Source organism: Lithobates pipiens, unplaced genomic scaffold (genome assembly GCF_037356315.1).
Source record: "Lithobates pipiens isolate NorthernLeopardFrog02 unplaced genomic scaffold, aLitPip1_a1.2 Scaffold_3, whole genome shotgun sequence".
In the NCBI taxonomy this organism is placed as follows: Eukaryota; Metazoa; Chordata; class Amphibia; order Anura; family Ranidae; genus Lithobates; species Lithobates pipiens.
Genome location: NW_027507790.1, coordinates 90480087 through 90494815, shown reverse-complemented (window position 1 = coordinate 90494815; position 14729 = coordinate 90480087). Strand labels below are relative to the sequence as shown.

The window sequence follows — 14729 nt, the reverse complement described above, 5'->3', positions numbered from 1 at the left end:
CGGTGGCCAATTTTGAAGTAAGTCTTATTTCTAAGTCCGCCGGACTTTTGGGAAGAAAAAGCCTGCTGGAGCCCACACACGATCGAATTGTAAGTTGTAAGTCTGCTGGATAGTCCGATCGTGTGTGTACGCGGCATAATGGGCACACAGATAGAAATAAAAACCTGACAGGTGTTAAAAAAAATTCTTCAGTCAAAAGCATACATCTTTTTTTAACATAAAGTCAACTAGCTAAAGCAAAACACATGCAGTATTTCAATTACTGATCATTATTTACCTTTTTTTTTACGATTGAACAATTGAAGGAAATGGGTCAATAGCAATTTGAAAACATGGAAACCTCAGACACTCCAAAATTTTTGGAATTGGTTGAGTATAGACTGATCATGAACCCAGTGACACAATGAAAGTCTACTCCCAGAAACCCTGAAGACTCAAGGTCAACCATTTATAACAAAAACACATAACGTGAGCCTTAATATATAGTAATTAAAAAGTTTGTGGTTAAAAGAAACTGGTTCATTATTAAAGGAAATGGGATATTAAAGGAAACCTGCATTGAGTGGAATACAAGTTGCCACTGCTGAACTTCTTTGGAGTCTCTATATTGGGTCCAATACTTAGCATCTCTGATTTAGATCAAGCATGAAGAGCACAAGGTCAGAGCAAAATCAGAACTCATGTTCTGCATAATTGATCTGAGTGAGTGACTTCTTACATTTTGAAGCCACAGGATTAGCATGATGCAATTAAATTATACTTTGGCAAATTAGTATTCCTGCCCAGTGACTGTCTAACAGGTTCAGCTTGTCCTCTGCTGTGCATAACCTGTCACCAGTAACAGCTAAATGGGTTTTATTTTTCATGCCCTGGGAAACACTTTCCTGCTGCCAATGTACCAGTCTCACGTAGCTCTGTTCCAGGTTGCATATTTCTTAGAGGTATAGTATTATCCAGCACAATTACAATGCACCCAGAGTTTTACAAAAAAAACATGCAAAATAAGAGGTATAGTTTTTTGTGAATACTGTTTTTAAATACTGTATACTATATATAGTAACTTCAAACATAGAAACTGTAACCATAAAATAGAAGATGGTCAAAGGGTGCCTAAATACTATAGATGTGGCTGGGGACTGGGGAAATGCTGCAGAAGACTATTGGAGACCGTAGCTCTGGTCCAGGTTGCTCAACTATTAGAGATTATCCATGTCTTTATGGATCTTGTTTGTGCACTGCTGTGCACTCATGTTGGAACAAAAGGAGCCATCCCTAAACTCTTTCCACAAAGTTGGGAGCATGAAGTTGTCCAAAATGTCTTGGTATGCTGAAGCCTTAATGCCCCATACCCACGATCAGATTTTCTGACACCAAATGTTGGATATGAGCTTGTTGGTAGAAAGTCCGACCGCATCTATGCTCCATCGAACAATTGTTATCGAACTTTCCGCCAACAAATGTTAGCTAACAGGTTCTCAAATTTTCCGCCAACAAATGTTTGTTGTCTGACTTTCCGATCGTGTGTACACAAGTCCGTTGGACAAAAGTCCACGCATGCTCGGAATCAAGTACGAGCCGGAGATATAACTAGCGTTCGTAATGGAGATATCACGTACATCTTGTAAGTCACTATGTTCGTAATTGTTGGCCAACATTTGTGTGGCCGTGTGTGTATGCAAGACAAGTTGGAGCCAACATCCTTCGAACAAATATCCACGGTTTTGTTGTTGGAAAGTCTGATCTTGTGTACGGGACATAAGAGTTTCCTTCACTGGAAGAAACTATGGGAAGTGCCGCGTCTATGCAATCATGAGATTGTAGACGAGACACTTGCAGGGTTTTGAATGGGCTTGTGGCACAGTCCATCTTGCCGGACAACCTCCACCCAGCCATAGTATCACTAGAGCCGGATGCTTTGTTTTCTGTGTAAGACATCACTTCCGTCCGGTTTCTCGATATTTGCCAACAATCCCAATTTTCCCGGGACAATCCCGATTTTGGGACCCTCGTCCTGATTGGATCTCGTCCCGATTAAATTTCAGGGATTTTGCTTTTTGTCCCGTGAAAATCAGGAATATTTTAGCAAAAACGGCCCGCAGGCTACAAAAATATGTCTGCCACCGTGTGGATTAAACCCCTTGTGTTTAATGGAGAGGGGAGGCCCGGGAACTGACAAGCTGTCACTGAAGGGGACAGACGTGGCATGAAGGAGGGACTCCGCTGCTGGGGACACATGTGAGGAGGACTCTGCTGATGGGAACACACATGTGAGGAGGACTCTGCTGATGGGAACACACATGTGAGGAGGACTCGACTGATGGGGACACTAAATGTGAGAAGTACTCTGTTGATGGGGACACTGAGATGTGAGAAGGACCTTGCTGATGGGGACACACGTGTGAGGAGGACCCTGCTGATGGGGACACACGTGTGAGGTGGACCCTGCTGATGGGGACACACGTGTGAGGAGGACTCTGCTGATGGGCACACACGTGTGAGGGGGACTCTGCTGATGGGCACACACGTGTGAGGAGGACTCTGCTGATGGGCACACACGTGTGAGGAGAACTCTGCTGATGGGCACACACGTGTGAGGAGGACTCTGCTGATGGGCACACACGTGTGAGGAGGACTCTGCTGATGGGCACACACGTGTGAGGAGGACTCTGCTGATAGGGACACACGTGTGAGGAGGACTCTGCTGATAGGGACACACGTGTGAGGAGGACTCTGCTGATAGGGACACACATGTGAGGAGGACTCTGCTGATGGGGACACTGATGTAAATGTAAGGAGGGGCTCCGCTGATGGGGACACAAATGTAAGTCGGGACTCTGCTAATGGGGACACACATGTGAGGAGGAACTTCGCTGATGGAGACACTGATGGGGACACAGATGTGAGGGGGACTCTGCTGTTGACATGTGCGATTAGTTTCGTAGGAATCGAAATACAAATTTTTATGCATACGAATTCTGTACGAAATACGAAATTTCGTTTACGAATTTGGGATCCAAATTCATAACGAAAATTTGTAATTGTTATGAAAAGTTAACAAACCTAAAAGTTAAAACCCCAGGAAGTCAGCACAGCACAGGGATGGTGGGAACCCCTCATAATGATAAATTCATTATAACAAACAATCGTTATTTTTACGAAAAGTTTACGAATCTAACGAAAATTCATATTTCGTACAAATACAAATTGAATTTCGGACACGAATTACGAAATATGTTTTTTTTAATACGAAACGGAATGGAACAAAACAAAACTCATTTTTTTTGATGGGGCCCATATCTACTCCACTGCTGGGGGCACCTGATGTAAGAAGGGACTCTGCTGATGGGGACACAGATGTAAGGAGGACGCCGCTGATGGGGACACAGATGTAAGGAGGGGCTCCGCTGATGGGGACACAGATGTAAGGAGGGGCTCTGCTGATGGGGATACAGATGTAAGGAGGGGCTCCGCTTATGGGGACATAGATGTAAGCAGGACTCCGCTGATGGGGACACAGATGTAAGGAGGAGCTCCGCTCATGGGGACACAGATGTAAGGAGGGAAACCACTGATAAAGACACAAATATAAGGAGGCACTCTGCTGCTGGGGCACCTGATGTAAGGAGGGGCTCCAATGATGGGGACACAGATTTGAGGAGGGCTCCACTGATGGGGACACAGATGTGAGGAGGGACTCCACTGCTGGGGGCACCTGATGTAAGGAGGGACTCTACTGGGAGAACCTGATGTAAGGAGGGACTCTACTGGGGGACCTGAAGTAAGGACAGACTCCGCTGGGGGCACCTGAAGTAAGGACAGACTGCGCTGGGGGAACCTGATGTAAAGACGGACTCCGCTGGGGGCACTTGATGTAAGGACAGACTCTGCTGGAAGCACCTGATGGCATCTGGTGGCAGGCAACATGGCAGGTGACATGCTCAGGGCTCCCACTGATTCTGCATTATGGTGAGTTGAATGATTTCATTTTATATTACAATGTGATAATAGAAATAATGCACTTCAATCATCCTGACACCATAACAACCATGGTGGCGGGATGATTGAAGCGCTAACACCAGGTGTTTGGAGTATCTTTATCTGCTGATTGTTAAACTTTCTGGAATACACTTATTTCTATTGCTGTGTAGGATCTGGGCCTGCCGTCCCTCCATCTCTCTCTCCCATCTCAGACTCTAATCACACCCCCCTTAGAGCCATGCCCATTTAAGCCACACCCGCTATTTTGCAGAGACCACAACAAATTTTCTCTATGTCACTCCTACAAACAAATGCCCTACCCCTAATTATAATAAGGGATGTGGCTTATTAGAAGTGGGAGGGGTAGAAAAGGAAGGGTGTGGTCTGGCACCCCCCATCCTAAAACTTCACCAGCCGCCACTGCTTTGGTATGAATTAGAGCAGAGACTGCGAGCCAGGCTTTCCCGTCCACATCAGTGCCTGACCTCAAAAATGTGCTTCTAGAAGAATGGTCAAATATTCCCATAGACACACTCCTAAACCTTGTAGACAGTCTTCCCTGAAGAGTTGAAAGGGTGGGCCAACTCAATATCAAACCCGACAGAATCATACTAGGATGCCATTAAAGTTCATGTGCGTATAAAGGCAGGTGTCCCAATACTTTTGGTAATATAGTGTGTGTATATATATGTATATATATATATATATATATATATATATATATATATATATATATATATATATTCTAAAGAAAATTTAAGAAAAGTGTATAATGTATGGCCAGCTTAAGTCCCATGTGAAATATTAACTTGCTGCCTTCCATTAACTGAAACAAACATAATGTTTTTTCAGGCTGACTTGTAACATTAGTTTGCACTCAACATCTATTATTTCCACTTTCTAAATACGGTTTACAAGCATGAACATGGTTGCTGACATTTAAAAAGAGGAACCAGCATCCTGTGCAACAGTGGAAATCTTATCTCAACTATCCATTTAGATATAATCAGTTGTTACAATAATCTTGCTTTCTTTCTATTGGATCCAGTCCATTCTGACGTACTTTGCTCTATCAATATACATGTCCATAAGCACAAAGCAATTATAAGCGACCAAAAACACTATTGATTCTTGAAAGTACTATACCATGAGCAGATAGTCTAGAAAAAAGAGTCAATGTTAAATTATACCTGTAATAAACGATATATTGTATATGTGGCATGTAAACAGCCATGATTTGTAAACCTTTATTTTAAATATTTATCATATTATTATAATGTTATTTTCTCCCAATTGGCAAACAATTGACAATAATATTAAAGCTATATAACTGGAAATGCTACTAAAACAAAATCTTTTCACTCAATTTGCTTTTAAATATATATGATTGATACAAAAACATTATAGTTTCCCTTTAAATTAATTTTAATGTCTATCATATTTTTACATGCTTTCTCTTTCTTATTAGTAAACGTGGATGTGTTGATTGAACTGATGTTTTTAAACCGTGGTGTGCTGCTGGTACCCTTCACCTACCGGGTACTCCCAGAATACCAGATTTAAAAGTCCTGATGGCATATTCCTTGTCAACGCCAAACTTTATCAGAAATGCAAGGATCTCTTAACCCAAATGGAAAACACAAGGGAATTTGGACATCATTCCCTGACACCTCTCCCTCCTCTCCACCCCTTTATTTTTTTACCTATTCTCCTAATCTCTTTCTCCAGTTATGTTCATTTTTTACTCTTCTTCTACCCTCCTCCCTTTTTTTTCGCTTGCACTCTTATGCTGCGTACACATGACCGGACTTTTCGAGGGACTAGGTCCGAGGGTCTTTCCGACGGACTTTCGGCGCAGTTCCAACAGACTTTCCGAATGAACGGACTTGGCCACACACAATCACACCAAAGTCTGACAGATTTGAACGTGATGACGTACGACTGGACTAGAATAAGGAAGTTCATAGCCAGTAGCCAATAGCTGCCCTAGCGTCGGTTTTTGTCCATCGGACTAGCATACACACGAATGGATTTCTCGGTCCGACGGAGTTCCTGTGGGAAAATTTAAAACATGTTCTATTTCTAAAGTCCGCCGGATTTTTGGCAAGCAAAGGTCCGATGGAGCCCACACACGATTGAATTGTCCGATGGACTCGTTCCGCCAGATCTTTGCTGTCAAAAAGTCTGGTCGTGTATACGTGGCATAACACCTCTTTTCCAGCCCTCACATATACCAAGCTAAATCATTAGGTCCCACACCACAACTGACAATTAAGGCTTGGGACCTTCATTCCCTACCAACTCTCCAAAGCCAACCACTGAACCATGTGTATATAGCCAAGGGTTGAAATTATTTTGAAATAAGCAAAGTGTGGGCATGCAATAATGGTAATTCACTGCACTTCACTAAATGTTTTCTGAAAATTACTGTGATAGTCAATTACTGCTTTCATTACTTACAAATATTATAATAGAAGAGGAATGTAGGAAGGACTGGATAATATGACTATATGCTGAATACCTGATGTAAAAATATCTATCTGTTCTGTTCAAATTTGAAATAAAGAATGAAAACATGCCTGTTTTTTCAAGTTTTCAGAGCCCTTAGTATTGCAAACATCTTATAGTTTAAGGAGGAAATATCTCATCCAAGTGTAGACACTAGCCCACAAAGCTGTTATACTGGTCTAAGGTAACATATAGGGGATACATCTTCTCTTTACATAGAGCCCCTTTTCCAGATGCCATGATGCAATCCTATCTTGGCAATTCTACCGGATGGACAATGGCAAGACCAGTCCATTGAACTTAATGTGACTCCACACCGCATTTCTCTTAGAATGCTGGTGGACACAGCAAATATAACCATCTGTAATACATATCTGCTTTGGCCATAGAGCATACTGACTCCTGTTTGACTGTACAGTACTTATTTATGCAGGTTGGAACCATTAGTGGGTGGGGGTTAGAGTTATGCCCACTCTCCTGATTATTTTGGTGGGTTTTCCTCTCTGGATCTACCCCACTTGCCTGTGGGATATAAATAGGGCAATGGTTTGGTTTGAGAGAGGTTTCCCCAGGGACTCCCATGTGGAAGGCCAGGGAGCCGTTAGAGGTTCCAAAAGAGGCACTTTGCGAGCACAGCACAGTTTTGCATTGTGAGACCCATAGGGGATGGATGCGGAAGAAGAGACCCGCATGAGTAGGAAAATGTTGTCTGTCATGACCTGCAACCGAGACTTAACTTGGAGTTCACCCTGAAGACACCAGCACTGGTGTTTGCCTCTGATGGACCTACACTTTTGTAAGAGTGGCTATAAAGGACTATGGACACTGAAATGCACTTTTGCAGGTAAGCCAGGGCAGCAAATCAGCCTGTAGTTATAGTTAGGAAACTAGGGAAGTATCATGCCTTATCTGTTGGTCTGTGAAAGTTTATTCTTGCACATTTTATTAAGTAAAGTGTTTAAAACCTTGTCCTAGCCTGGTCTGAAGTCATTAAAGAGGTATATTGTAAGCAGCAGTGTATTTAGGTTTTGTGCTGCCCTAGGCCTGACTAAACTCGTGCACCCCTAATTGAAATATGACCCACCCTGAAATTTTCAAGTGGGTACACTAGTTCTGAAGGCCTGGGGGCGGGGCAATTGATTCCCTTAATTTGCATAGATTTCCTCTCACATCCTGTGTGGCTATGGGGCAGGAATTGAAGGGAAATCTCTGAAATGGGACAGGGATAGTTAGTTCTAATTTAAGCACAAATGTCTGATAATTTTATGGAGAGGACTAAGAAGATATAACCATGCCAATGGGGCAGCAGAAAACATAGCACAGTGAGGCAGGTTTGTGGTTCAGGATGATAGAACAGACAAAATTAGAAGTGGTGTGCCCCCCCCCCCCCCCACAGTCGCAGATTGCCAGCTGCATACCGGAAGCAGTGCCTAATTTGCCTCTCAGCCCAGTCCACTCCATAAGACTGGTGCTACACTAGCAGCACAAGCTGGTGGGGATTCTTTCTGTGCTGCCCCCCTGCAAAGTGCTGCCCTAGGCCTGGGCCTTGTCTGCCTAGGCCAGTATACAGCATTGATTGTAAGTAACAGGCATACATACAGTAAACAAGTAGGTTTTTAACACATTGGGGTATGAAGACATCAGCGTAGAGTGTAGTAATGTGAAGACACATGTGGTCTTCAAGAGTAACGGAAGTGTAACAAGCAGCCTGTCAATAGTGTGTACTGGTTATAGATGGCATGGCTTCTAGCAGCCAGGGAGATGTTGTCGGCACCCCCTACACCAGCGGTCTGTCTCCCAAAGCAAAGGGAGCAGATTGCACTGCAGAGGTTCCCCATCCTGTGTAGGGGTACGGAAGTCCAAGAGTTGAGTTGAGTGCTTGTGTATAGCCCATGCAGAGTGCATGGCGGGTTAATGGGGAACATGGAGGACATAACTAACAACCTCACAGCAGCTACCCCTGTAGGCCCAGCCCCAACTGCCTATACATTTCCTCTATGATTGCAAATATTATTCAGTAATCATACAGCCAGTGATAAAGCATTTTACAATGGAGTGGTATTTTCTATTTAGATGCAGACTATGTTTATCACTGCAGTATTTGAATATAAGAGAATAAATGAACAGACCACTGCTATGGGGTAACTAACCAGAAAGGATTTATAACTACATTAAAGAGAACTACATATGATGCATACATAATTCCATATTGATAGAAGAAGACATTTGATACTATCCACCCAATTTGCTGGATTGCTGGATTGCTGGATTGGATTGCTGGATTGCTCATATTAATTGGTTCATTCACAAACACAGACACCACCAGTCACCCAAGCAACAGTCCATATACTCTGGATACTACTGCTTGTGGAACTTGTAACAGGAGAGAGAAATTGGGGCATGGGATACTCCAAAATGGCTAGCAATGAGTTTGGCACCCAGTTACCCTGCACAATTGCACAGCTGTGGGTACCCAGTGCAACATCAGAAGCATTGCACAATACAGGAGGGAATTCTTCACAAAACTCAAAGTCCAGAATCCTGCTGAGGACAGGGAAATAACCATTGTCTGAGACCCTGGCTCAGTCAGAGCAACATCTGACACTTATATCCTAAAGAGCACACAGTCATTAGGAATTGGGTCAGGGTCATTACTCACAGATCCCCAGGACAGCTGCCACCTTACAGCTTCCTCCAGACACCTTCTCAAGACCAGTCACTTTTGGGGAAGTCCTAAAGCCAGTTCCAGAATCCTTCCAGTTCTCTAGTCCCAAGACCTCCAAGAACAGTAGCCCAATCCAAGGCTTGCACCGGCCTCCTCTAAGGCTCGGAACTCTCATTTCTGGGGAAAGACAATCTCTCCAGGGCTCCAAACTATTTATCAGTTTCCCAGACACCATCTAGGCACACCTCCTCAAGTATTGGCCAGACATGCTCAATATGCAGGCTGGTTATTTGAATCTTCCCTCCCTAAGCTCTGGAAGCTTCTCCCATTGGCAGGGGGAAACAATCAAACTCCAGCCTGTGAAACTCTGAACAGTCCAGAGCAAACAATCAACACTCCCTTGACTACAGGAGGAGTCAAAAACTAAATTTATCTAGCAGCCTAACTGGGAAGGTGCTACATTGGAGAGATTTATTGCTACAATCTGGCACAGGTCTCAATCTAAATTTACTGTATATAAAAAGCAAAACATGCAGATTCATCGATTGTTACAATAGTTTATTATAATAGCTTTGTGTTCTGATCTCTACTATACTTATGGAATCAATACTATTAATCATATGAATATTCGGGCATTCTGGGAACAATTACGGTTGGCACACTAGAATGAGATACTTTTGTCTCAAAGCTATAAATAATTTTCACTACACAGGGCCTTTGTATTTGGTAGTCTTTTTCTGCACATTTTTAGATGATTTTAGATGTAATGTCTATTTTTGATTTTTCAAAAATGTTATAAAATAAATTAGACATAAATACACTATACATATTACTACAATAAAATAGGGGTTTAGGCCTGTAGATCTCAGTAAGTTTATTTTGCTTTCATTATTTTGTGGATTAGGCATTTCCCTCTTCTAAGCATCTGCTGGATCTTGCAAATACATGGATTGTTTATATTTACTTTGTTTGACTAATCAGCCAATTTACAAGTAACAGTTACCTTTCACATACATTTCAAAAAAAAAAAAAAAAAACCCACTAATGACTATACATTCCCTTTAAAGCATAGCTGCCACCGTTGCTGCATAGCATCAGCAGTCTTATTTCCTGGTATTGCGTTTAATAAATCCGACGTCAGTATAGTGAAATCTGGATTACTGTATTTTACACATAATCATTGCTGTTTGCAATGTTTCACTGAATGTGCCCTATGGCATTTGACTCTGTTGGATAACTGTGGAATTATTTGCCATGCAGGGAGAATGTCTTTTTTCTTCCTCTAAATAATCACAGTTGTGCTGCCATATTCCTTTAAAGCATTTATAGCCTGCAGTGGACACATGCCTCAGTGAGTCTCAGTGCTCCTGGTCTTACTGTTGCATAATATATTGTAAATGCAGCTAGTTTTTTATTGTGCTGCAAGCATTAGATTAGAAAGCCATGTGCGTGATTCTAATTAAAGGAGGCAAATATAGCCTTGGGAAATTTTGTAATCATGCACCACAGGAACCATGTGTTTAGCTCATCCGCTTCTCACAGAAAGAACAAAATATTATGAAAATAGAGTGTATCACAACTAACATCATGCATAGTGGTTTGGAGACTTACACATTCCCAAAATCCTGGAACATGTGTACTACATGCTATCCATGGCACGGTAATAATTAGGCCTGAGGTCCAGGTGTGCTGCTACCATGGGTTTGAACCAAATCCTGCATGTTCGAGGTTCACAGTCTCCGTGAATTTATGGTAAATTTCACCAGGCTGAATTATTTTTAACCATAATAATCTGTATGGCGTTTGAACTTAGATCAGATGACAAAGAATGGCCAATAATGGGAGCTTGTTATGTGCCAGCTGCCTCAGTACAAAGGGGTGGGTCCCCAGCAGCCATTTGTCAATGTGTGTTGGAATAGTTTAGGTAGAGCTGATAATCCATGTAGGGAGAGTCAGTTGCTATACTGTACCTACATTGTTTAACATTACTGTTAATGTAGTGTTTCAGGATGTATTTTCCTTTGGCAATGTATTCTTCAATTTATTTTGCTAGGGGCCTTTTTATGGCTAATACAGGCAACACTGCACAATATTAGCAGCATATCTCTGCATACTTGTTAGGTGGCTATGTGTGCACCAAAGCTCCATATATTTATTTCCCCTATTGTCATAGCTGCCATAAGAACTAGGCAGTGTCTTTTATTTTGAAATGTAGGCCTTAAGTGAAAGGCAGGGGTTCTACACATAGAGGTAGTATGGGACGAGGGGTCAGGTCAAACCATCTATAGGCTGGGCACATCTGGCTTTTCTCTTTCAGAATGGCTACTCCACCATAGCCTTGTAAACTGGCAATGAGCAGTCAATAAAGGAAAGCAGGTGTATAGGCTCTGCAACCTTCCCGCATAAAAGCTCCACCAGGGCACAGATGTAAGTGTAGTATAAGAAAGTCTTTATTCAAACAAAAAACAGCCAAATGGGCACGCATGTGATGAAGAAGTAATTAAAGCCTGTCAACATTCCAGGAAGGTTGTCTTGTCAGGAAGATCTTACACACTATAAAGCAATGTATGCTAAAGGGAAGTCAGGTTGCAGTGGGACACAGGAGCCTATGAGCACACTTAGAGCAGACGGAAGACAGCTGGGGAATATCAAGAGGTGCATAATGGACTGGGTAAGTGGGTGGGTGTGGCAGGGGCCTTCATGAACATCATTCATGCTCAGCTTCTATGTAATGACTTCTGATTATAACTTACACATGAAAACAATTTTTATAAAATATATATGTGGAAAAAAACGTTGTATTAAGGCCTGTGCTTACCGGCTTTGAGGTTATGCCGATGTCATCTTTTGACATCAGTTAGAGACGCTTCGGAGATCATTCAGAATACAGGGACAGTGCATTGGACCTTCTGAACTGCATTTGACCTGTGCAGCCACATTGCTATGGATTTAGTAACATGATTGGTTTGAGTCAAGTTTTATATTTATTGTATATTTTATAGCAACATAATGTGAAAGCAGTCATTCACAACTTTTAAACATGGGCAGCTACTGGTAGTGGGTAAGAAACACTTTGGGTGGCAAATTACTGCTAGTAAATACAAGAAAATTGTAATGTACAATGTAAAATTGTATTATAAATTTATTCTACCACGAATCCTAATCCTAGTGCTACTTGAGCCTTCTTTTGATTGATTTCAATGTAACAATGATTTGATTTTTTTTATTATTCTATTTCAGAAACTTGTGTATTGATATGGAAAATGTCAACCCATTAACCCTGAGGAAGACCTCTACCTCATTCGTCGAAAACGTGTTGGATTTCTTCTGTCTTTCGGATAGTTGATCAGGGCTTTCCTTTTTTTTGGGTTGTTTTCCATGTTTGCTCACATCATTATCATGTGTGTCAATTGTATTCATTTTGTTGATACGTTGTAATAAATTTGTAATTTTACAAAATTCTCTACTCCTTGAGTATTTCTGTTAAAGTCTCACTTTTTGAGGAACTTAGTTTTTACATGTAGAGAGTTTGGGCTTAATACACTACAAAGTCTGTCACTGGGAGTGAGGTGACATAAAAGCTGGGCTGGAAAAGCAGGATACAGACTCTGCGGTATCCCCTTGAAAGTGCTGCTCCGTGTGAAAGAAGCCTAAGTCTCTGCCTGCACCTGAAGGCATTAGTGAGCACCGTTTCTAGTGTTCCCAACTGGGCGCATTAAGACAATGCCAAGAGGCACACCCCCTGCAAAAAATTTTTATCCCACTTTAGTGTAAGCAGACACAGCCTACATGAGTATGATAAACTCTGCTTTGAATTCAGGAGTAATGCAACATTATCCACAATGCCACACTATCAAAGGAAGCTGCATTAAATGGATTTCACTGGCAGGATTACCAAATATTTGTGTAACTTTTCAAGGGAACCAGGATAAAACTAAGTGCAGGTGCAGTTATAGTTAAGTGCTGCAGCCAGTGCAGGGATAAGGTTATTCAATAGCCAGAGAGAAGGTGCCAAACTGCGCCCCCCCTTTCACCTTGAGGGGAGTAGGGTATGGGATGAAGCACGCCACCCTTATTCAGGCAGCTGGCAGGCTCTGAGAGCCCCCTCCCCTCCACATAATGACACAGTACCGCTTCTGCATCCCTTTGTCCCAGTCCTGCATACAGCTGTTTTAAAGAGCCCTCATGACTGCCCAGTCTCCTGAAGGGGAAGCAGCTTCCTCATAAATCTCCCAGAAATATACAGTATTAAAAAGTCAAGGTACCAGACAATCCAAAGCAAAAATATGCATACAGTCCACACAGAACTGGTGCTACATCTGTAAACCAATAAAGTATAGTTTTGGAGTAAAAAATCACAAAAAGAAAAAATCCTATTCCACAAAGTCTAGTGGTATATTGCCATTGGGAGTCCTACATGTGCTATAAAAGCCCCATTTACACTGGAGATCTGATCAGCCCCCCCGTCAGTTTTTTAGGCGGACCTGATCAGATGGTCTATTCATATCATTGAGAAGATGGGCTTAAACTGACTACTGCCTACCTCCAGTTCCCATCTGGTTTGCTCAACAAAACAAAAGGGGATTCACCCCCTTTTGTTTAGGTAGAGCGGATTGGAGTGTAGTACTAGTCAGATGTAATGTCCATTTACTCCCAGCCACCAATAGAGCAGAGCAGGATTTGTCCATGCTATTCTGCATTAACTGAGCAGACACGAATCACTCATCCACCCACTTTGCTCAGATTAGGAGGGAATCTGTGAGCAGATCTCCTGCTGATTGGGACGGAGTCTGCCTGTATGAAAGGGGCCAAATGGGGACAGTACATAAATATGATGTTGTAATCAATCTACTGGGCTAAAAATCATAATGATGGTTCCACATGGTCTAAACAAGAAACATATAGTTTCTAAAGACCCCTCCAATAATCACCACAATCTGACGAGGGACTCACTCTTATTCTCAACCAGAGGAAAATGATAGCATCCCATTGGCAGTCCACAGAGAAAAGTAGAGTAAGTGCAGCTTCACACTGGAATGCAGTGCGGGAAACCTGTGCGCATTTCCTGCACCACATAAAAATTGCATTACCCTTGCGATCTGCAGTGGGTGTCAGTGCAACTGCAGGTCAAGGTGTTATGAAACTAACGCTGGTAGCTTGTTAACAGGACAAGGGAGCACAGTGATCACTGCAGGGATGCTCTTTCATTGTCCAATCAGCAAGATGAAAAAATGTGCATGAACATGCTGTAAGCCCTTGTACACACGGTCGGAGAATCTGTCGGAATGAGTCTTATCGGACCGTGTCATCAGATAATCCGACTGTGTGTGGTATGCATCGGACTGATTCTGTCCGAATCTCCGTCCGACCCAATTTTCCAACATGTTGGAAATATTTCCCGACCAACTGGGCCGGACGGACCTAATCCGATCATGTGTAGAGCATTTTCATCGGACCAAGTGCCACGCATGCTCATATCAAATTCCTACATCAAAGCTATTGGCTACTAGCCTGAATGTAGTCCCATCGTAACGAAATTACGTCATCACGTTCTGAAAGATCGGATTTTTCGCCAACT

At 42.4% G+C, this 14729-nt stretch overlaps 1 protein-coding gene across 1 annotated transcript in view; it reads right to left on the bottom strand.

Moving 5' to 3' along the window:
- The window catches only part of RPH3A (rabphilin 3A), a 396706-nt gene that overhangs the window by 195335 nt on the left and 186642 nt on the right, over positions 1-14729 (bottom strand). The gene's annotated exons all lie outside the window — the stretch shown is intronic.